Source organism: Procambarus clarkii, chromosome 9 (genome assembly GCF_040958095.1).
Source record: "Procambarus clarkii isolate CNS0578487 chromosome 9, FALCON_Pclarkii_2.0, whole genome shotgun sequence".
NCBI lineage: Eukaryota > Metazoa > Arthropoda > Malacostraca > Decapoda > Cambaridae > Procambarus > Procambarus clarkii.
In genome coordinates, this window is record NC_091158.1 from 53,666,595 (window position 1) to 53,692,157 (window position 25,563).

Sequence of the window (25,563 nt, forward strand, 5' to 3'; positions counted from 1 at the left end):
GGTGAAGGGCGCACCAAGCAGATACACATTGAAGTGTTCACAGCCCCATACAAGAGCAAGAGCTTCCTTCTCTGTCTGACTGTATCGTTGCTCAACATCTGTGAGAGAACGGCTGGCGTAGGCAATTACTACTCTGGAATCTGGTTGACCAGGTTTGTGTTGGGCTAAAACAGCACCTAATCCAACAGGACTAGCATCCACCGTTAATTCAGTGTCCATTGATGGATCAAAATACGCAGCAGTCGCATTCTCTACTAGTGCATCTTTCACAGCATCAAATGCATTTTGCTCGATATCGCTCCAGTACCATGATGCATTTTTCTTCAGGAGCTCACGTAGAGGCTTTGTAATGGTAGCAAAATCTGGAATGAAGCGAGAACAGTAGTTTGCCATTCCCAGAAAACTATGTACTTCAGTGGACGTTGAAGGAGGTGCAGCATTCTTGATATCTGCAACTTTCTTAGGATCTGGAGACAGACCTTTGTCACTAAGTACATGTCCAAAGAATTCAATTTTACGTTGATTGAACTCACACTTTGCTCGGCTTAACGTCAGATTCTTTTCTCGTAAGCGTTGCAATGTTGCACGAAGAGCTTTGTCGTGTTCAGCTTGGGTACGGCCATAAACAATGATGTCATCAGACATGTTGTCAGCATTAGGTATATCTTGCAATACCTGGCTGATGATGTGCTGGAATACCTCGGCAGCACTGTTAATACCAAAACTCAGGCGCTTGTACCTATACAGACCTCGATGTGTCGTAAACGTTGTGATGAAGCGACTCTCATCATCAAGTTCAAGCTGATGATAGCCCTTGTTTAAATCTAACTTGCTGAATACAGTTGCACCATTCAAGCGGTAGATCATATCATCTACAGTGGGTGTAGGATGGCGTTCACGCATTATTGCCTTGTTGGGAACACGCATGTCCACACAAATGCGTATCTCATCTGGATTCTTCGGCTTTGGTGGAGTGACAATTGGGCTTACCCATGGTGTTGGGCCTGTTACTGGTTCAATGATATCTAGGTCGATCAGCCTATCCAGTTCGGCATCGACTTTCTTGCGAGTATGGAATGGTTGTCGGCGATGTGGTTGGGCAACTGGAATTACATCTGGGTTGATATGCAGATGTACTTTGCTATCAGTATAACAACCTATGGATTTAAATCGATCAGAAAATTCAGCAACAATACCATCAACATTGTTTGCAGATTCCACTGCTACAGCATTAGAAAGCTGAAGTAGCCCCAATTTGGTTGAAGTCTTGTAACTGAGTAAAGACTCCTTTGCATTCCTAACAACATGGAATGTAGTAATGAGCATTGCATTCTTTGACTTAATCTCTGCAGTGAAAGTTCCAATCACTGGCAAGGCTACCTTTGAAGCATAGGCAGTGGCTTTGCCATTATAGTTCTCAAGCTTTGGGAACTGTTTTTTAAATTTTTCATAGTGGCACTCAGCAATGGTGTCAATGTTTGATCCACTGTCAATGAGAACCTTGAGACAAATACCAGCAATGTATACACATGTCTCTGGGTTGTTTGGAAGATCATTCCATTCTGTGATTGCTTGTACTCCATAAGTATAATCACATTCACTGTCATCTGAGACTGGTTGTAATGAAATGTTGTCTTGTACATTGTTAACATTCTTGATTTGAGGTGCAATATTGTGTTTACCACCTCGACCCCTATGACCTGATCCTCGTACAGTGCTTTTATTCATTGACTGTGGTTTCTTTAGTGCGGAACGACACATAGCACCAAAATGACCTAGTTTTCCACACTCATAGCACTTCTTACCTTGAGCAGGACAAACATTATCTTGGTGTGGGTAGTCTCCTCCACAATTGTAACATTTATTGTTGACACCCTCTGATGTGGGTCGTTGTGACTGCTTGAGCCTTGTTCCTTGACCCCAGTTGTGACGTGGTTCTCGGCTAAATTTACTGTTAGGTTTGCCATGATATCTTCTTTGATCACGGTGTCCTCCCTGAACCTTACGTACCTCATCACTGTTAGCAACAGTGGCAGAACCGTTATTAGCACTGCACTCCATGACACAAGCATCACGTGCAGCATCTTCCATTCGACGAGCCATATCCAGTATCTTGGTAAGAGAACTTTCATCATCAACAAGTTCTAGAGCTCTTCGACGGAGACGTGTAGATGTGCATGTTTCAATTATTTGCTGTTTGATTTCTTTGTCAACATCAGCAAACTCACAATGGGCTGCTAAACCCTGCAGACGTGTGTGGTATTGATCCACAGTTTCATTAGAGAGTTGTTTTGCTCTCCTGAAATGCATAATTTCCATAGCAGTATTTTGCCTTGGTTTGAAATGCTCTGTTAGTTTGGCTTTGGCAGTGTCATAATCTTTGGCACCACCAGTGTCTTTCAGTGTGTCAAAGATGTCACAAACTCTATCACCTGCATAATGAAGTAGAAAGGCACGCTTTCTTTCAGCACTTTTGATGTCAGAAACTATCAACAAATTTTCAAACTTTTTAAGCCATTTGACCCACCTCTGTGACAGGTTTGTCTGGTCACAGTCAGGATCAAATGCAGGAAACTGAGGTATATTTGCCATTTTTACTGAATAAATGTAACTTATCACTTAAATGTTCCTCAGAATATTAAACACTTACTGCACTGTATATGTTAGTCAAGAATTCACTGTAATTACTTTAATTTTGCAAAGCACACAAGCATTTTAATGCAAAAGTTCACAACAGTGCACAATATAGCAGCAACTGACTTCTTACCTAGCCCTTGTGTACATGTGTTGTTCCTACTCACAGCAGCAGCACAGCAGTTGGCACAGCAGTTGGTACAGCAGCAGTTGGTACAGCAGTTGGTGCAGCAGTTGGTACAGCAGTTGTTACAGCAGTCAGTTCAGTGTGATGAATTTTGTAGCACGAAGCGTCGTTTCGTAACCAAAACATCAGGTTTTGTACACATCAAAGCGTCGTTTCGTACACAACGTCGGCAGATTCTTCAGTACAGTTTCTTCAGCACAGCTTGGGTAGCACACAGCATCGGTTAGCACACAGCATCGTTTAGCACACAGCATCGGTTAGCACACAGCATCGGTTAACATACAGCATCGGGTATGGCGCTCACAGCTTCTCTTCCTCCTCCAGGCAGCATGCTTCTCCCTTGTGTTTGAAACTGAACAAATACCTGCGTTCACAGTTCATCCTCGTCGCCAATGTGGTGTTTGTGTGTTACTGAGGAAGTCTTGGTTGTAGGGTTGATGTAAAGTCATGACTTGGTTACTGACTTTAATACTTAATATGATTACATGACTAGTAGCTACCAAGCTTGGCGGGCGTCCTGTACGCTCTCTTGTTTACCTCCCTCTCTCTCTGGCGTCTCAGCCGCCGCACATAGAAAACGGATGGTACCATTTTCTGTGAACATGACAGATGCTACATTAAAGATACGTCCACCAGTAGCACAAAACGTTTTGACCTGGAAGCAAAGCGTACCTTGCACCACCCGTCACGCCGGCTCACCGCCTGTCGTCAACGAGCTAACTACCCATTCTCCGCCTGCCTGCTCCTGATTGGCTGGTGTATCGCCGACAGCACACCTGCACCTGCACTCACACCCTCTACCTGAGTCAACATCTGGGCCAGCTCAAGCCGTCCTCCTCAGAATATTCCTGTGCTCTTAGAAGTTGACATCTCTCTCTGGTATACTAAGCCCTGGCTGTCGTATACTAAGGGAGGTGGCAGCTATAGCCAATATTCTCAGCACCTGATATTTATTGTCTTGCACATTATTTTATTGTAGAGTAAATTTTCATATCTAGTAATTATTCATGTTGTTTTGTTTGTTGACTTGTTTTGAATTTTACGTCAGCCAAGGGATTGTCTTTGTTCATATTTTGTTTTCTAAAGTAATTAAAATTTCATTGTTTATATTTTGTGTTTTGCGTGTCTTCCCATTACCTTACCACAGACAAACAGGCAAGCAGTCTCTTTTCTTTATGTAAGTGTGACCAGGCATTGACACCTGCCATTGGAGAACTGCCGAACATCAACACTCCAACACTTTACCGTCACAGTGTACTTGTTGGGGGTACGGTGGGAGAGGGGGGGGTGTATGGAATACGTAATCCTTATCATATCTTTAATGTGTACTCACCTATTTGTGCTTGCGGGGGTTTAGCTTCGGCTCTTCGGTCCCGTCTCTCAACTGTTAATCAACTGGTTGATAGATTCCTGGGCCTATTGGGCTCTATCATATCTACATTTGAAACTGTGTATGGAGTCAGCCTCCACAACATCACTGCCTAATGCATTCCATCTGTTAACTAATCTGACACTGAAAAAGTTTTTTTCTAACGTCTCTGTGGCTCATCTGTGTGCTAACTTTCCACCTGTGTCCCCTTGTTCGTGTTCCACCTGTACTAAAGAGTTTGTCTTTGTCCACCTCGTCAATTTCCCTGAGAATTTTGGAGGTGGTTATCATGTCTCCCCTTACTATTCTGTCTTCCATGGACGTGAGTTTCAGCTAATTTAGCCTTTTCTAAAACTCATTACTCTCAGTTCCGGAACGAGTCTGGTGACATACCGCATAATCTTCTCTTTGTATTGTGTTTAACTAAGTATAGACTCCAAGCTGGAGCTGCATATTCCAGGATTGGTCTGACATAAGTGGTATACAGGGTCCTGAATGATTCCTTACATAAGATTCTAAAGGCAGTTCTTCTCTTGATCAATCTAGCAAATGTCGCTGATGATATCCTTTTGATGTGGGCCTCTGGGGACAAGTTCGGTGTGATATCAACCCCCAGATGTTTTTATCTAATTGACTCTTGCAGGATTTCACCTCCCAGATGGTTCCTTGTGTTCAGCATTCTGCTCCCTTCGCATAATTTCATTACTTTGCACTTTCCTGAGTTGAACTTTATTAGCCATTTTCTAGACCATTCCTCCACCCTGTCCAGGTCGTCCTGTAGTCTCTGTCTATCATCATCTATCTTGATTCTTCTCATAATTTTTTCATCATCAGTAAACAGTGTGTGTGTACTCACCTAGTTGTACTCACCTAGTTGTGCTTGCACGGGTTGAGCTCTGGCTGCTTGGTCCCGCCTCTCAACCGTCAATCAACAGGTGTACAGTTTCCTGAGCCTATTGGGCTTGTGGGGAAACTCCAGGCAGCTAGTCTCTTTTTTAAATTGACTTTAATAAGATAAAGTTATGTCTTATTTATTTTTCCTAGTAAGTAAGAATTAATTGAGTGAACTGTATATACTTGTAAACTGCCTGAAATTATCTCACACACTAATGGGAGGGACAATTGGTAGCCTAAACCACCTTGATATGGCTCTTCTTAAACTACCAATTGTTTACCTTTTATTATTATAATATTATACCACATGTGGTGGTTCACTTATCATTATCATACCACATATGGTGGTCTAATCTACAAGTAATAATTACTAATTATTTACGCTAAGGCGTTTTGTTGTTGCATCCAGATTGGGTGTGGCTCTGTGCCTCCTTGTGCCACGTAATGGCGGCTGGTGGGAAGGACAATCTTGGCAAACAAGTAGTTAATAATGTGTATGAACCAACTGTCTGCATAGATTCTTGCTGCTCCTCTCACAATTTACCTGTATGGGAATGCAAGGAATTAATCAAAGTTCCCTAAACATAGCAATTACATGTATGACTTGAAGTGTGAGGGCTGTAATGGAGTACACATACATTGTGTTTGTTTTTGTCCTGTATTATGACCGACTTATTTATAAATGAAAAAATGTGCGCACTAATTTCAAATACAATACTTGATAAGCCGGATACGGTCGTTGTTATGATGTTGATAGGCTGTGTTGCTGGTTGTTGACACCTAATTGGGGTGTATAGTTGTTTCACCAGCTCTGGAGCCAAATACAGCGTATGGCTGTTTCTTTGTTATTGTTCTGTAGCTGGGAGCGTCGGCCAGTGACTCGCTAACGCCCTGAGGCTGGTTCATTCCTCAAAGTAATTTTACATTAACAATGGAACCAAGCTACCTTACGGTGTTAATAATTATATTCAGTTTTGTTGATTACTTTTTTGTTAAATCTAGATACAAAACTATTCTATAAACAATATTTAATAATGTAAATATACGATGACATCCATGACGTCACGGAGTCGATGACGTCACGGAGTCTCCCATTTTCCATCCTGAAGGGATTACAGACTAAGGGAGACTGTGTTATGTGTGTGTGTGTGTGTGTCGGATTCCCGACAGGGCTCTATCATATCTACACTTGAAACTGTGTAACTGAAACTGTCAGCCTCCACTACATTACTTCCTAATGCATTCCATTTGTCAACCACTCTGACACTAAAAAAGTTCTTTCTAATATCTCTATGGCTTATTTGGGCACTCAGTTTTCACCTGTGTCCCCTAGTGCGTGTGCCCCTTGTGTTAAATAGCCTGTCTTTATCAACCCTGTCGATTCCCTTGAGAATCTTCAATGTGGTGATCATGTCCCCCTAACTCTTCTGTCTTCCAAAGAAGTGAGGTTTAATTCCCGTAGTCTCTCCTCGTAGCTCATACCTCTCAGCTCGGGTACTAGTCTAGTGGCAAACCTTTGAACCTTTTCCAGTTTAGTCTTATGCTTGACTAGATAAGGACTCCATGCTGGAGCCGCATACTCCAGGATTGGTCAGACATATGTGGTATATAATGTTCTGAATGATACCTTACACAAGTTTCTAAAGGTCGTTCTTATGTTAGCCAACCTGGCATATGCCGCTTATGTTACGCTTTTGATATGGGCTTCAGGGGACAGGTCTGGTGTAATATCAACCCCCAGGTCTTTCTCAGTCTCTGACTCTTGAAGTATTTCATCTCGCAAATGATACCATGTATCTGGTCACCTGCTCCCTACAACTATCTTTATTACATTACATTTGCTTGGGTTAAACTCTAACAACCATCTGTTCGACTATTCCTGCTGCTTGTTCAGGTCTTCTTGAAGCCTCAAGCCGACCTCCTCTGTCTTAATCCTTCTCATAATTTTGGCGTCGTCAGCAAACATTGAGAGGAATGAGTCTATACCCTCTGGAAGATCAATTACGTATATCAGAAACAGGATAGGTCCGAGTATAGAGCCCTGTGGGACTCCACTGGTGTCTTCACGCCAATCTGAGGTCTCACCCTTCACTGTAACTCACTGCTCCTTATTACTTAGGTACTTCCTCATCCACTAGAGCGCCCTACTAGTTACTCCTGCCTGTTTCTTCAGCTTATGCATCAGCCTTTTGTGGAGTACTGTGCCAAAGAGTTTCCGCTTGTCCAAAAAAAATGCAGTCCACCCATCCTTCTTTTTCTTGCTTAATCTTTGTCACATGATTACAGGATCTTATTATGGCTGTAAGGCAAGATTTACCCTCCTTGAACCCATGTTGATGGGTTGTCACGAAGTCCCTTCTCTACAGATGTGTTACTAGTTTTTTTCTCACGATCTTCTCCATCACCTTGCATGGTAAACAAGTAAAGGACACTGGCCTGTAGTTCGGTGCCTCTTGTCTGTCACCTTATTTGTATATTGGGACTTCATTAGCCGTCTTCCATATTTCTGGTATGTCTCCCATCTCCAGTGACCTACTATACACTAAGGAGAGTGACATGCAAAGTGCCTCTGCACACACTTTCAATACCCATGGTGAGATTCCGATAGGCCAACAGCCTTTCTCACGTCGAGATCCACCAGATGCCTCTTTACCGAATCTCTTGTAATTTCGAACCCTTCCAAGGCTGCCTGGTTTACAGTCACCTCTCCTAGCGCAGTGAACTCTCCTTGTTCTGTTGTGAAGACCTCCTGGAACCTCTTGTTGAGTTCTTTGCACACCTCTTTGTCAATCTCTGTGTACCTGTCCTCACACATTCGAGGTTTCATCACATGTTTCTTAACTGTTGTTTTCCTCCTGATGTGAGGGTGTAGTAGCTTTGGTTCGGTCTTGGCTTTATTAGCTATATCATTTTCATACTTTTTCTTAGCTTCTTTTCTCACACTAACATACTCGTTCCTGGTTCTATGGTATCTCTCTCTGCTCTCTGGTGTTCTGTTAGTTCCTCCACGCCCTTTTGTTCAGTTCCTTTGCTTCCATACATGCCCTGTTAATCCACGGATTCCTATTTTGTTTCTCTGTTTTTTCCTGTCGGGCCGGGATAAACCTTTTTACTGCCTCCTGACTCTTTTGGGTGAAATAGTCTATCATGTCTTGTATGGACTTAGTTGAGAGTTCTCTGTCCTATGGTATATCTCCTAGGAAACTTCTCATCTCATAATTTCTCTTTCGGAACTCCAGCAATTTGTTTCCCAGTTCTTTTTTTGGGAAGATAATTCCTAGCTTAACCAGGTACTCAAAGATCAATAGACTGTGATCACTCATTTCCAAGGGGGCTTTCAACTTAACTTCCCTTATATCCGACTCATTTAGGGGAAATATCAGATGAAGCATAGCTGGTTCATCCTCTCCTCTCATTCTTGTCGGTCCCTTGATGTGTGTGCTTAGAAAGTTTCTTGTTGCCACGTTTAGCAGCTTAGCTCTCCATGTGTCTGGTCCTCCATGTGGGTCTCTGTTCTCCCAATCTATCTTCCCTGGGTTGATGTCTCCCATTATTAGTAGTTTGGATCCGTTCCTGCTAGCTACAGATGCTACTCTCTCTCTATTATGGTAATGGTGGCCATGTTGTTTCTATCAAATTCCTGTATGGGTCTTCTGTCATTTAGTGAAGGGGTTATATATGACTACCACTATAATTTTTTGTCCTAGAATTGCTGTGGTACCTGATATGTAGTCACTGAAATCTTCACAGTCATGAAGACCCATCTCTTCGAAACTCTAGTTTCTTCTTATCAGCAAAGCTACCCCACATCCTCTCCCTCCTCTCTCTTTCCTCACTACCTAGTAGTCCTGTGGAAACACTGCATTTGTTACGGTTTTCGTTATCATTGTTTCTGTGAGTGCTATTATGTATGGATTTTCTTCTAGTGCCCATTCTCCAAGTTCACTTGTTTTATTTGTAATCCTATCAATGTTAGTGTACATTGCCTTGAAGCTCACTTAATTCTGTTCTTTCTCATGTCCCTTTCTTGGTGAGTGTTCTGCTGATTGAGGAAGCTGTTCCCTGGGTGAGAAGATCTGTGAGATGGTTAACAGGGTCTCAGAGGATTCTAGGGTAGGGGGTTGGGTATCAAGGAAAGGGCAGACAGGTAGAGGATGGGGTAAGGAGGTACGGGGAAATGGAAGATACGGGGTGAGGGGGGGATGGGGTAAGGAGGTAGGGGGAAATGGAAGATACGGGGTGAGGGGGGATAGCGGGGGGATGGGGTGGAGTGGGAGGGGGAAAAGAGGGAAGGTTGAACAAGGTGGGAATGGGGGAGTGGTGACCTGGTCGGAATGGAGTGGGGGGAAGGGAGGGTTGTGGGAACATTTGAGTGGGGGCAGGTAGGGTGAGGGGTAGGGAGGGTTTCTATGCAGAGGAGGGAGGTGGTGTTGCCCTCCCCTCTGGTGTTGCTGGAATGCAGGTTGTGGGTTCCCCTCTTTTCTCTGGGAGCGTTGTTTTGGGGGCAGTGCTCTTCGGTTTACTCCTCTCACCCTGCGCTTCCTCCTTGTCTTTGCTGCTTGGTTCTCTCCTCCTACATCCTGTCCCTCTGGAGGAATACTTTCTTGTATTCCTCCACATAATACAGATGACTCCTCTTTTCTAGAATACCCTCCTTCGTCGTCTTGTTTGCAAACACTATCTTTACTAGGTGGTTTGAGTCCTTGTTGTACCAGCTCAACCTGAAAACCTTTTCAAAGTTTTGTTCAGCCCCTTCCATCTTTAACGCTTTCAGAATCCCATTTACTGCCTCTCTTTGTCCTTGCTATTCCATTCTTGCCTATTGTATCCTTCCTCTTCGTGGATGCCTACGGCTACAAGTGATCTGTTCCTTTTCAGGAGTAGACTGGTGCACCTTGCTGCTTCCTGTGAAGCAGGAAGCAGTAAGCAGGATATATATATATATATATATATATATATATATATATATATATATATATATATATATGTGTGTGTGTGTGTGTGTATATCAGGAAAATAAACACGTGAATAAGAATGTGACAATGTCAGACCACGGAGGAAAAATGAAACAGGAAATTTCCTTAAGTACTTTCGTATATTAAATACATCTTCAGAAGGTCATTTTACAGATCGAGTGATGGGTATAAATAGGCAGGAGAGAGTGGTGAAGTAAGGTGAGGTACAATACTTGGACAACGCAGACGGCCCATTGGCCCATCAGATGCACCCAATTGGCCCATCCGATGTAGCACAATGGCCCATCTGATACAGCAGACATACAAGCATAATACATAGGTAATTATAACATAAAGAGGTAAATATATACAATAAATTAGTGAGACAAATGTTTTTCAATGATTCTATTTAAATCGCCCTTTAGCTGATCTATTAGAAATGGATCTAAGTTATATAGACCACTGCTAATATTCAAATTACTTTCTTTGGTGATCTGTATCAAAGCAGATTCAATTATGTTTCTGTTATAGGTGCTTTTACAATTTGTTATTGAAGAAGCACTCTCCCAATCAATTTGGTGAGCTTTTTCTGACAAATGCACAAACAAAGCATTAGACAATTGGCCATGTCTTACAGAGTATTTATGTTGCGATATTCTACATTTTAAATCTTTAGATGTTTGCCCGACATAGAACTTATTACATTCCTTACAAGGTATTTTATAAATGACGCAATTATCACTACGAGGGCTGTTCCTTACTAATAGCTTACCAACAGTGTTTTCGTAGCTAAACATTACATCTATATTAAAAAGTTTCAAGGCCTTGACAATATTCTCAAACCCAGAGAAATATGGTAAACATAACACATTCTTTGGGCGAATCCTTTCACTGCATAAATTATTATAATATGTACGACGAGCTTTGTTACGACAAACTTCCAAAAAATTCAGTGGGTAACAAAGCTTAAGACCAATCGAATCAATATTCTTAAATTCTTCATCTAAGAATTCTGGACTCACAAACCCCTCACAGTGTTCAAGAGAGAACTATCAACATCAGAGGCCTGAGACTGTTCAACACGCTTCCACTACATATAAGGGACATAACTGGCCGACCCCTCACAGTGTTCAAGAGAGAACTATATATTATTAAATATATTTATATATTAGTAAATATATAAATATAAATATAAAATATAGAAAAACGGCCAGCCTACTCATGAGAAACTCTCCAGACACAAAACAGAACGCTTTAACCCTTACACTGCTCAGGGGTCATATGGACATTTACACCCCTGTGCGCAAGAAAAAAAAAATTAAAAATTTTTTTTTCGTCTTCTAAACATGTTAATTTGAGTCTCCTGAGCACGGGAAAAATAATAAAAAAAATCTATTATACATACCAATGACACAATTGAGCCGAGAAGTTGGCCGATGACGTCACAGATTGTGAGCGCTCAAGGGTGCTGCGTCAGCCAGCTGTCACTCACGGCCGCTCGCGCGGCCCGAGTTGCCGCGAATTTATTTTCGCGGAATTATTTACAGTATTCTTGGGTCATTTTACTCCAATTTTTTTCGCTAGTATTGTTCCAGTTATTACCACTAGACGTTGTATTATAATAAAATTGGTATAAACTCACTAGGCGCTCACATATTAGTGTCACAAGTATGCCCACCAAAATGGTATAATTTACAGAAAATATTCAATGTATTTGGGTTTTTTTCAATATAAACACAAAAATAAACTTGATATGTACATTTATTTACCAAAGAATTACACATTTAGTACTCCAGGAGACTGTGATACTGTGCGAAACAGTCGATATGGCACAGAGGGACGGCACACGCTTCGCACCATGTCAACACCAATTTGCGTTTCTGTGGCCTCAATTTGGTACTGGAACACACAACACACCGACGCTGGCCTGCTGCACGAGCTCCAGTTGGTGGTAATTTCTTGATTTGATGTATCAGAAAGGCCTCCCTGTAAGCGAGCCTGGGTGCAGGAGCATGGATCAGTATTGGGTCTCGAATGGGTCTTTGTATACCAGGTGTGTCCTTGCCAAATTTACCTAGCAACTGTTTCACAACTTGGAAACTGAACGAACGGAAATATGGTTTTCTACCTGTCTTCACAAGAAACATATTGTAACTGTTCAGCATTGTTACATCAATAAGGTGAAAAAAAATTTTCTTTGTCCACTTCACTGTTTTACGTACACACTCTACAGCACCCACCATCATGTCACATTTATCAACTAAACGCATGTTGATGTTGTAGTCCATCACACAATCTGGCTTGTATATTATTTGCTTTGTTGTTCTGTTCACCTTGCCACTGTCTACCATTGTACCAGGGTGAATGGTGGTCAACATGTTCACTTCACGTCTGTCTTTCCACCGCACTGAAAGCATTGCACCACTTTTCCTTACCTCGCAGTCACCTACTTGCATAGCAGTATCAAACACAGGCATTTCCTTTCGTTTTGGCTTTACTGTTCCACACACTCCAGTCTTATTATCCAGCAAGAATTTCGTTAGCAAGGGACTGGTATAATAGTTATCTGTGTACAATATGTGGCCCTTGTTCAGATATGGTGCAAGCAGTGACTTCACCACACTACCTGAGAAGCCATGTTCGTCATTAGCAGGAATATCTATATTTGTGGCTGAATAAAGTATCATGTGTAACACCATTCCTGATTCACAGTCACAGAGCACAAAGAATTTCAGTCCAAATCGGTGACGTTTTGAGGGAATATACTGCTTGAAGGCAGCACGTCCTTTGAAAAGCACCAGGGATTCATCAATAACCAGCTTCTGAGCTGGTACGTAGTAATCTCGGAACTTTCCAATCAGGTCATTTAGCACGTGCCTCACTCTCCAAAGCCTATCATCCTGTGTCTCGTCAGCATTATTTGCAAAATGAATGCACCGTAGGATCAACAGAAATCTGTCTCGGGAAATATATTTCCCGAACAATGGTGTTGGAACAGAGTTGTCTTTGCTCCAATAATCTGAAATTACGTGTTTCACACAATGTTTCATCAACATGCAAATTGCAAAAAACACATACATCTCATCAACAGTTGTCTCTTTCCAACGCTGTAGTCGCGAAAATTCTGAAACTTCCTCACCTTCGATGAGATCATCCGCAAGTCTGTTCGTTTCGTGAACAATGTGTTTCATTAGCGGCTCATCGAAATACGCAGTAAAGAAGTCCATTTCACACATTTCGTCACCAGTATCAGGGAAAAGATCAGTAATTCCCACATCTCTGTTATCAAAGTCGGGAATTTGTGGGACAAAATCTTCCCCATCACTCCACACACACAAACCTGCTGCCTTCCGAGAGCCATTAGCTGCACCACGGCGAGGAATCCGGGGACCAGGAGCTGAAGCACGCCTTGTAGCAGTAGGGGCAGGAACGGTAGATGAGGAAAAAGATGTGGAACATGAGGGAATTTGTTCCTCATTGTCGCCATATTGTCCTATGCGGCGGCGCTTGGCTGGGCGGGCAGCTGATGCGGCGAAACTTGTACTGGCACTGGGGGTAACACTATTCTCCAACTCTTCATCACTAAAGCCTGAGAAAGATTCACTTGTTTCAGACTCGTCAATCGTATCATAAACGTGCAGTGGTATAGATGAACGATGTGCTTGGGCGCGGGGCGGTGTTGAGTGGTGTTGAGTAGCAGCCTCGAGAGGCATCCTCACCCTCGTGGCACCCACATGTTCCCCCTCACTATCCGTTGTTTCGATTTCTTCTGGCTGGGTATAATCTTCAACTATATCTGAGTCGTCAATATCAGACTCATCAACGTCCTTGAACAATTCATCTGCAATTTCGTCTTCGGTCAAGGACTGCGCGGCGCGGAGCGCTGGGCGAGGTCGCACGCTGGGTCGTGATGCACTCGCCATGGTGTCTGGCCACTAACTAAGGCCTGTGAAACAAAGGAGGCCTGCTCTGGATTTTTTTTTCAAAATGGCGTCTGTTTACAATCGCACCTGGCTACGGTATGGGTGACCCCTTTACACCGCGGGACGTTTGAATCGTGCCTGGCACCCTTTGGCGTATATATACGCCATGCGCACGGTGGGACATGTTACTCATGCCGTATATATACGCCATGCGCAGTTTAAGGGTTAAAAGAGACTAACGTCGTCTATGCTTTCAAATGCCCTCTTGGGGACTGTAAGCTCCAAAAAACCCAGTATATAGGCAAGACAACAACATCTCTTTCCAGGCGTTTAACGATGCATAAGCAACAGGGCTCCATTAAGAAACATATAATCTCTTCCCACAACCAAACCATCGCCAGAGAAATCCTAGTAAACAACACAGAAATCATTGATAGATACAGCGATAGCAGGCGGCTTGACGTTTGCGAGGCACTACACATCAAGAAGTCAACACCAGCAATCAACAGCCAATTAATGCACAATTATATTCTACCCACCTCAAGACTCCGCTCCAATATAGAAGCATCAAGAAATATGGACCAATAGGCTTTCTACAAACACTTCTATTCAATACCCATTGTTTCGTGTTCTGTCTTGTGTTGATGAAATTAATACCCTATTAATGCCACCTCTTGTTCTGTCTTGTGTTGATGAAATTAATACCCTATTAATGCCACCTCTTGTTCTGTCTTGTGTTGATGAAATTAATAACCTATTAATGCCACCTCACCCCATCCACCTCACTCAAATATAGATATAAAATCGGAGATGCGTAAGTTCTATTCAGTTGTGTATTTGTAAACTACATAAAGTCTTTGAAAATGTAATAAGTTTTACGAAACGCGCTCGTGTCGCGTCAGACTAGAAATAAAAATGAATTTTGGAGAATTGATTTTTGATTTACCTCCAACAGTGAAAAGAAATGTACGAAAGATTGAGAAAATTCGTGTTAGAATTATTAATCATACTTTTTCGGTCATATTTAATAATATATGTCTACAGGAAAGACTGCTACCAAAATATACTAATATATATATATATATATATATATATATATATATATATATATATATATATATATATATATATATATATATGTCGTACCTAGTAGCCAGAACTCACTTCTCAGCCTACTATTCAAGGCCTGATTTGCCTAATAAGCCAGGTTTTCCTGAATTAATATATTTACTATAATTTTTTTCTTATGAAATGATAAAGCAACCCTTTTCTCTATGTATGAGGTCAATTTTTTTTTATTGGAGTTAAAATTAACGTAGATATATGACCGAACCTAACCAACCCTACCTAACCTAACCTAACCTATATTTATAGGTAAGGTTAGGTTAGGTAGCCAAAAAAAGCTAGGTTAGGTTAGGTTAGGTAGGTTAGGTAGACGAAAACACATTAATTCATGAAAACTTGGCTTATTAGGCAAATCGGGCCTTGAATAGTAGGCTGAGAAGTGCGTTCTGGCTATTAGGTACGACATATATGTATATATATATATATATATATATATATATATATATATATATATATATATATATATATCTTGCCTATATACTGGGTTTTTGAGGCTGACAGTCCCCAAGAGGGCATTTGAAGGCATAGACGACGTTGGTCTCTTTTAAAGCGTGTGGCAGTATATGTATATATATATATATATATATATATATATATATATATATATATATATATATATATATATATATATATATATATATATATATATATATATATATATATATATATATATATATATATATATATATATATATATATATATATATATATATATATATATATATATATATATATATATATATATATATATATATATATATTGCCACAGTAAAATCTCTAGGAAGAGATTCTGCCTACTCCATTATCACCTATTCTACTCATTCACGCTTATGTAACTCATTTACTCACTCTGGGAGTAAATTACTATCCGGGAGTAAATGCTTCTTGACCCTTCACTTAAAGTTGTGGTAACTGTTCTTGGCTTTACTACAAATTTAACTTTTCAGAACTTTTATTCTTTAACAAATTTTAATGGTGCTTGATACTTTTTGCTTTACAGATGTAGCATTTTTTGATTGTTGGATGACTTTGGATTACGTGGTGTCTTGTGGCCACAGTCATACTCGTGATAGGTTGTTCCACAATCTTTGCTATATCCTGTGATTCCACTTTATTCTCGTCCCTACAGGAGAGTTCTCATTCAGGCAGATCACCCCCTTTGGTACCCTGGTACATTGGTCTGTCTTCGGGTCAAGTACACCCACATCTTTGCAACCCGAATGTAGGAGGATATAGAGGGCCAAAGTTCCTCTTGCACGGAGTATGATGTAAGGTTGGGACCCCTACAAGCAGTTCTCGTCCTTAATTGACACTTCGCACCCCTATGTGTCGGTCAGAGATATGGTACTTATACAGGTAGGGAGTTAACATTCTGTTCCAGAGCACAAAGATTGTTAATTCTGTAAGTACTATCTAGTTTTTGTAGGAAACCTCTTACCTTTGCTCTCGTCATTAGAGACAAGGTAAGAAATCTCTACATTTTTTTGGACTACCTTCGAGACAATTATCTCAACATTCAAGAAGGATCCCTCTTGCCCTTATCCTCGTCATATAGAGTACCGGGTACAAGATTCCCTACTTTCTTGAAACCCTTAGTTTCTTTTTTTATCTTAATTGTAACCTATTAAGTTTAACAGGATAGTTTATCGTTGTCACATCATCCTGTCACTCTGACATTTCATATTTTGGTACATCCACCTGAGTATTCTCTTGCATATATTTGCTATCATTCACCATGTTTCGTTTTTCCACATTTAGACAGAATCCAAACGATGAAGTGACCACATTAATTCGTGCCACCAAGGCGGAGATGCTGACTCTAATAAATGAGTACAACCTTACAGCCCCACATGGAGCCACTAAAACTGATTTGCACAACCTCATCTTGGGAACAGCTTGAATTAAAGGGAACAGCTTGAATTAAAAGAACGCGACCTGGAGATACAACGTGAACACAATAAGAAGCAAGCCGCCAGTGCTCTAGACCACTGTAGAAAAGAACTAGACTTGGAAACTACACACCACACTCGGCGCCAACAAGCTGAAGCTAACCTTCCGGTACGTTTTAACCTTTCACATGCAATTAAGTTAATGCCATATTTTGTTGAGGCAGAAGTAGATGTCTTTTTCACTTCATTTGAGGCTCTAGCTACCCAACTTAGCTGGCCTCAGGATCAGTGGTCTGTGCTTCTCATGTCTCATTTAACAGGTAGAGCTGCAGTGACTCTCAGTACTATAGCGTCTGAAACCGACTACCAGGTATTAAAGCAAGCGGTGCTCGATGCCTACCTCCTCTCCACCGAGACCTACAGACGTAAGTTCAGGGATTACCTTAAAGTAAGTGCTACCACTTATCTAGAGTTTGCAAATAACAAAAAGAGATATTTTATGAAGTGGCTGGAAGCCGCAAAAGTCTCCACCTTTACAGATCTCCTCAGGCTCATCCTGGTGGAAGAATTCCTCAGGCGTGTACCTACTTCAATACGTCTCTACCTAGCCGAGAAGGAAGAAAATGACTTTACCCGATGTGCTCAATTGACTGACTCCTACAGTCTTATTCATAGAGTACCAGCCGACCAGCCATCTAGTAAGACCTCCTGGTTTAGTCCTGAAAAAGTGAGTACCAGTAATGTGAACTCCTCGTTGTATTGCAATTATTGCAAAGACTATGGGCATACCATAGAAAAGTGTACCAATCCTCACTGTAAGGTCAGCATTGAAAATAAGCCCAAATCACCTCCTCCTAAAATTCATAAGAATCCTTAGCCAATAGTGAATATTTTTTTTCTTCCACTCATCTTTCTCTTTTCAACAAACACTTGTACTCCAGAACAGTCTCTGCCAGCCGTGGAAATTCGGAGGAAAGGTTCAAAGTGAAGATCTTGAGGGACACAGCCGCTCTACAGTCCATTTTCTGAAATCAGCCGTACCCAACGTCACCTACACCGGAGAAACTGTCCTTATCACGGACCTAACTGCCACTACTCCATATCCTCTTGCCAGAGTCCACCTGGATTGTCCGTTTATCGAAGGTGAAGTCCAAGTCGCCATCCGGGAAAAGCCTTTTCCCATGTCTGGAGTTCAACTTCTCCTGGGTAACGAATTGGCAGAAGATCAACAACCTGCGAATGTAATCATCAAGGAAGAGCCCCAGCCACAGCTGCTCGCCCGAAACAAGTTGCTGCAGCTGTTTCTCAAGATCCTCCGAGCCTCTCACCGAATCTCACAGTGCTGGAGTTCCCTAAGTTGAGGATCCCTCCTTAACGTCTTTATTCTTACAGGCTGAGACACAACCTAACTCTATCCCTGGTTTCTTAGTAGAAAATAAAGTGTTGTACCGGCATTATAGAACCAGGAAATTGAAGGAGAACGACGATCGGGCCAACATCAAACAACAGGTAGTTCCCAATAGCCTACGATCAGATATCTTGCGTCTGGTCAGGGGATCTCGCTCACACCACGGCTTCTCCAAGACCTACAAGGCCCTGAAACAGGACTACTACTGGCCAGGTATGATTTGAAACATTAAACACCATGTCAAAAATTGTCACATGTCTCAGATGACAGGTAAGCCGAACGCTCTTTTATTAAAAGCATCCCTAATACAAGTACCAGGGTCTTCTGAGCCGTTCAGCCACATCAACAACTGTGACGAGCCTCTGTCCCAGACAAGCTCAAGTAATTTTCCTCTATGTAATACCCCGTGTTCTACCATCAGGTATTCTACAGCAGTTTCTGTCCAGAACAGTACGGCTGCTGACGTTGTGAAACACCTCGGGAAGCAGTGCCCGCAGTACGGACACCGTTAGGAAAGTCAGAACAAGTGTGATAACACCTCCAAAGACCTGAGTAAGACAACCAACATCACCAAGGTACTATCTAATCCTTCTCGTTGTACTTGGACTGACTACAATGGTTCTAAATTCACGATCTATTCCAACACCAGGAAAGGTCCTTCTCTCTATGAACCCAAACCAAATAAACGTGCTCCTCCAGACAGCTTTACCAGCCCTCAGCTAAAATATTGTAAGACGAGCTTGCCTTCCATTGCATTTGAAAGGCGTAAATCCTTGTCTAGTACTAACTCCATTCTCGCCCTGCCAGGTATTAGAAAACCTTCAGTCTTCCACCCTGGCGATAGGAACACCATAACATCACCGCGAGATGGGATCATGAACTATAACTAGTCATCAGAGAGGAGGCACTCGACATCCTGCCCGACGTGCAACACAACGTATCATCCAGTCTACTAGGTTACAACTTCAACCTCACCTCGGACTTCAACATTCTTCGGTCCCTCCGTCAGGATCAGTTCTCCGAACTTCGCTGAATCCTGCTTCACCATGTGAACATTATGTATCACAATCTCCTTCGGTTCCTACTGCTATCCAAGTTCTCCAATCAGCACTTGCTATGCTGGGTCTTGCATCAGAGGAACAATCTCACCCCTCTCCTTGGATCACCATTCTCGTCGATCCATTCAGCAGGCTCGATTCTACAGCAGATTCATACTTCACAGAGTCCTGCAGTGCTACCTCAACATCTTCAAGCACCATCTTCTGCAGCAGACCCAGTTCTCCAACCAACATCTGCTTCAGTAGGCCCTGTACCTGCAAAACTTCATCATCATCAACTTCATCAAAGACTCCAACAACGTCGTCGCCAACGCACTTTCACGAGTCTACGGGGTGGACTCATCCACTCCTACTATTCTAAACTCTGCTGCAGTCGAATAGGCAATAGGAGCAGGTTTCGGGAGAGAGCTGTCAAGGTAAAATCTCTAGGAAGAGATCCTGCCTACTCCATTATCATCTAATCTACTCATTCACGTCATTGTAATCAAGAACTGCAGCCAAGAACAACAATACTTCCAGACGTCTAGACAGTATACCAGTCTCCATCTTGCACCACTGCCCATCACCCCACCTCGCACCTGGATAGCTGGGAGGCCACGCCCTCCGAAAAAAGCTGTTGAAGTGAGCCAGCTCATAGTTATAGAAGTCACCAGCACCCTCTGCCCGGCCGATATTCTGTATAAATAGGGCTACCAAACTCTCCAAGATTCAGATTACTCCTGTGTGCTCAACTGAGTAGATCCGTTAACACATCTCGGTGTGCTAATGGATTTAGTCAGACTAGTTCACAGTATTCTGCACCATATTTTATTTTGCACCTTACCGTAACGTAAATTTGATTGTTCATCTTTGTTTTGCATACTTTGTATTAAAACCAAGCCTGGATATTATTTTATGTTTTGTAATTTGTTTAACTTCAGTTTTTGTTTTAAAAATAAATTATTTTTAAATGTTTTTTCCCTCTGCTTTATCATACAGTTTATCACACTGTGAAGACACCTTTGCAGTTTAAGTTTTTTCTATTTTTTTTTTTAATATTTTGTGACTAGCATTACAGACTGCAAGACCACCAACGTTTACCATCATATATATATATATATATATATATATATATATATATATATATATATATATATATATATATATATATATATATATATATATATTATATATATATATATATATATATATATATATATATATGTATATATATATATATATATATGTGTATATATGTCTCAATGAGAATGATCGCATATTCTGTATTTACTATCTTCTGATTTAGGGCTTCTATCCCTCTAACAATTTTTCTAGCATCTGGGCTTAGCTGAAAGAGGAGTTCTACAAAATTCATTTTCGTTATTTCAAGGTGATTGAAATAACGAAAATAGGAAAATGCTAGGAAAATAGTTAGAGGGATAGAAGCCCTAAATCATAAGATAGTAAATACAGAATATGCAGTCATATTCAATGAGACATGTTTAAAATGTATTATGAATGTCTTGCTGAACCACATTACACTCCTGGGGATCATCGCTGAACAACTTCTGATGTTCTTGAAAACTTTGATGAGAGGAGCACTATTACAGTCCTGTAAATATTTAGGAAAATCGGTAAGGATTTCAGAGTTGGAAGGCACTGACTCAGAGTTAGTGCTGTAACATGGGGGGGGTGGTCGTATTCGTATTCTCGTTCTCTCTACCCCTCTCTGTACTCGTATTCTACTTTATTTAACTCTCTACCAAGGGACCCCAAAACTTTTACTCGAGCCGACCCCACGCCACGTGGTCTTAAGACAATTGACCGACTTAAGATTCTACAACCCGTATGACATGAAATAGACTTCTAGCAAATCTCTAGAATCGCTCGCGCTGCCACCACTAGACCAGTAACACTGAGCAATGATCGAGGTCTGGATCGATCATGCTAATCAATAAACCTTGGGGTTTGATCCTCACTAGTAATGTATATACTTTGATTTACGTTAAGTGTGGAATTAATTAACAATCAAAGAGATAATGAATTCTGATTCGGTGTTAGAATCGGCGCCCAACTCAACTCGGCCTCTGATCTACCCACGTGGTACTGGACAATACACATATAAATTACATAAAATGGAAATGAATAAAAAAGACAATTTAATAGCTAAATGGTTTATTCAAAACTAAAACAAAATCTAAAAATCAATGCACTCCCTAAACTTACCACGCTTTGACATGAGAAGCAATGAGTTGACCTATTCCCTATAAAAACTCTGAGCGACTCTAAATTGGTATGCGACCAGAGGGTGTTAGTGCTGGTCTAATGGGAGGTGGATGGAAGTCACCTGCCCCAGTCGCTCCTCGTTCCACACTGTCTTCCCAAGTCGCTCTGTCTCCCCACAGCGGCAGCTTGGGTATCCCTACGCTTAGCTTTACTACATTGCTCGTAGGTGTTTAAGTTTAACAACTAATCTCTGTTGCACTGAATGATCCAGATTGGTTGAATTATTTTAACTGAAGTTAATTACACAAGCATCTTAGGGAAGAGCTATTCCCAATTACAAAATGGCTATTTGACCTTTGAGAAAATACCAAAAATATGGAGCTTTGGTGACCTTCGTGACCTAAGGTCGCCCAAATCCTTCCGCCTCCAAGTCTAGTCCCGCTAGTGACGTCACTGATGGTGACTTACTGAAGTATTTTGACAATTTACGATACTCTTTATACTTTAAACAGGGATATTATACAATTTGGATGAAGACTAATTTCTCTGAATTACTGAATTCTGTAAAATAATTCATTATACGAAACTGTGAACAAAGGCGCCAGTTATCTTCACCGCCAATCCCCAGGGGATGCGACCTTGCTGGGGTTAGGTCCCTACACATGGTATTTACAACAGCTAGTTTGTTACAGTGCTTTCAGGAGGAGAAGCAGGGAAGGTCTCACTGTGGAGGTATGGATCTTTAAAAGTGGAGAGAGATATTAGCACAGTGGGGGGAATACCTTTATACTCCTTCAAAAGATTGACGTGGCACAACTGGGTCCTCCGCCGCCTATCTGGAGTCTCAAGAACGTAGTTGTGGTTGTTTCTGCACTCCTTGATGCGGTAAGGTCCTGAAAACTTATTTTGCAATGGAGAACCAGGGATCGGAAAATATGCCAACACGAAGTCTCTTGTTTTAAATTTCCTGATTTTGCTGCATTTGTCAAAATGAGTCTTCATCCTATCTTGAGCTTTAAATAAATTATCATTAGCAAATTTACGTACTCTCTCTAGAATGTGCTTTAAGTTTTGAAGAAACTGGGGCACATGCTGAGGGTCACTGAAGGTGGCATTGCGTAAAGAGTCTTTAAAAGCTTTAAGAGGAGTACGGCACTTACGTCCGTAGAGCATCTCATAAGGAGATACTCCTAGAGGCTCATTTGGGAAACTTCTGAAAATGCACATAATGAGGTCAAGTTGTTTATCTGAGTCCTTCAAGGTTTCATTGCAAAATTTCTTTAGGAGTGCTTTAATGGTCTGATGACTACGTTCAAGAGAACCCTGTGAAGTAGGATGATAGGGGCTGGACAATACCTGAGTGATGTTGAATTCTTCCAGTGTCTTCTTGAAGAGATCACTGGTGAAGTTGGTGCCACAGTCACTTTGAATCTCCTTAGGAAATCCATATTGGGTAAAGATCTTCAATAGTTGTTTAACCACCGTAGCAGCCGTAATGTTCTTTACAGGAACTGCTATGGGGAATCTGGTGGTTGGACACAGGATGGTTAGTATATAAGCGTTGCCAGAACTGGTCCGGGGTAAAGGACCAGAAGGCACCGGGATAGGAATTAAAGGAGCCTTGGGAATCGGGATGTTAGGTTTTCCTGCCATCTGACATGTATGACACTGTTGTACATAACTTTTTACATCTTTAACCATACCTGGCCACTAGTAGTCTTGTCTGATTCCGTGATAGGTTTTATTAAAACCGTAGTGAGAAAGCGCTCCGTGGGCCAGGTGTAGAATATCGGGCCGTAGGTTGGTGGGAACTACTAGTTGGTCGACATTAGCACAATCGTCATCCTCTGTTAGTTTACTGGGTCTGTATCTGCGGTAGAGCAACTGATTCTCTAGGAAGAACCCAGGAATACTGTCAGATTGAGTCTCTGCCTGGAAGAATAATGGTGTTAATGAAGGATCCTCCCTCTGTAACTTACGGAACTCCAACATAGTAAGATTCGGTGGTAGATTCTGAGGGTCTTGAGGGACAGCTGTTGCATTAGAGTCAGCTGGTTGCGGGAGTGCAGCTTGCGCACGGGTTGTCACCAAAACCGGAGGAGAGACTTCATCACTTTCTTGGACCTCTGCTGGAACATACTTCATGATGGGGTTTTCCACTACAGAGTCTCAAACCTGGGGGTTTGTCCATGATGATCAAGTTGGAAGGTTGCAGATCTTCGGCCAAGTCGTTGCCCATGAAAAGTTGTACCCCTGACATGGGAAAAGGCTTTTCCCTGATGGCGACTTGGACTTCACCGATCACGAATGGACAATCCAGGTGGACTCTGGCGAGTGGATACGGAGTGGTAGCAGTGAGGTCAGTGATAAGGACCGTTTCTCCAGTGTAGGTGATGTTAGGCACAGCCGATTTCAATATTATTGACTGAAGAGCCGCTGTGTCCCTCAAGATCTTTAATTTGAAACGTCCCTCCGAATCTGTACTGTTGACAGAGACAGTTCCAGGGTATAGGTGTTTGCTGAAGAGAGAAATATCATTAACAGGAACACCAACATTCATCACAGGCTTACCGGACTTAGGAGGAGTCGGTTTGGGTTCAGGAGTTTCACTATATCCTTTGTATTGAGCTTTTCCACATTTAACTATGGTATGTCCACAGAGCTTGCAATACCTACAATACAACTGAGAGCTCGTCTGATCGGTACTCACTTTGTCATAACTAGACCAAGACTTCTTACTGGAAGGTGTGTTAGGTGTTAACCGGTGTGTAAGACTGTAGGTGTTAGCCGACTTCGCACATCTGATGTAGTCGGTTTCCTCTTTGCTAAATATAGATGGATGGAAGGGGGAGCACGTCTAAAGAATTCCTCAACTAGAATGAGGTTGATGAGTTCTGAAAATTTAGAGACATGGGCTGCTTTCAGCCATTTCATGAAATATCTTTTCTTAGTATTGGCAAATTCTAAATAGGTGGTGGTACTTGTCTTTAGATAATCATGGAATTTTCGTCTGTAGCTTTCGGTGGAGAGAAGGTAGGCGTCTAAAACTGCTTGCTTTAGGGTCTGGTAGTCATTCTCAGACGCTAAGGTACTAAGAGTAACTGCAGCTCTACCTGTGAGATGCACTCTGAGAAGTGTAGACCATTGATCTTCAGGCCAGCTAAGTTTTTTAGCTAGGGTCTCAAAAGTAGTAAAAAACACATCTATCTCTGTCTCAACGAATGGTGGCATCAACTTACTTGCCTGGGAGACATTGAAGCTTACTGGAAGACTAGCTGTAGCTTGTTGGCGCTGAGTGAGGTGTGTAGTTTCAAAGTTGAGTTCTTGTCGACGGTATTCTAGAACACTATCAGCTTGCTTCCTATCGTGCTCACGTTGCATCTCCAGGTGACGTTTTCTTGCTTCAAGCTGTTCCCTCTCACGCTCACGTTGTAGGGCAGCATCGCGTTCCTTTAGGGCAGCCTCGCGTTCCTTTATCTGAAGAGCTTCTTTCTGTTGTTTTAGAGCTTCTTTTTGTTGTTCACGCTCTACTTTCGCTAGTTCGAGCTTTAACTTCATAGCTGCCAGAGCATGTCGATCTGCAATAGAATAGTTATCGTGAGAATCAGAGTCTATAATTCCTTCATCTAAGAGGTGGTCGAGGAAAATGTTGTGCAAGTCACTTTTGTTGGCTCCATGGGGAACATCTAGTTGATACTCATGTGCTAGAGTTTGTAATTCTGTCCTCTTGGCAAGAATTAAGTTCCCGTGCTTCACTTGCTGGATCACTACGAAATGCTGAGAGAAGAAACATTTTGAGATAGCAAATAAATGTACAGCGAATATACCTGTGATATTATAAGTGTCAGTAACAGGATGACGTGGCAACTGGTAACTATCCTGTGGAAATTCAATCGTTAATGTAAAAACAATTAAC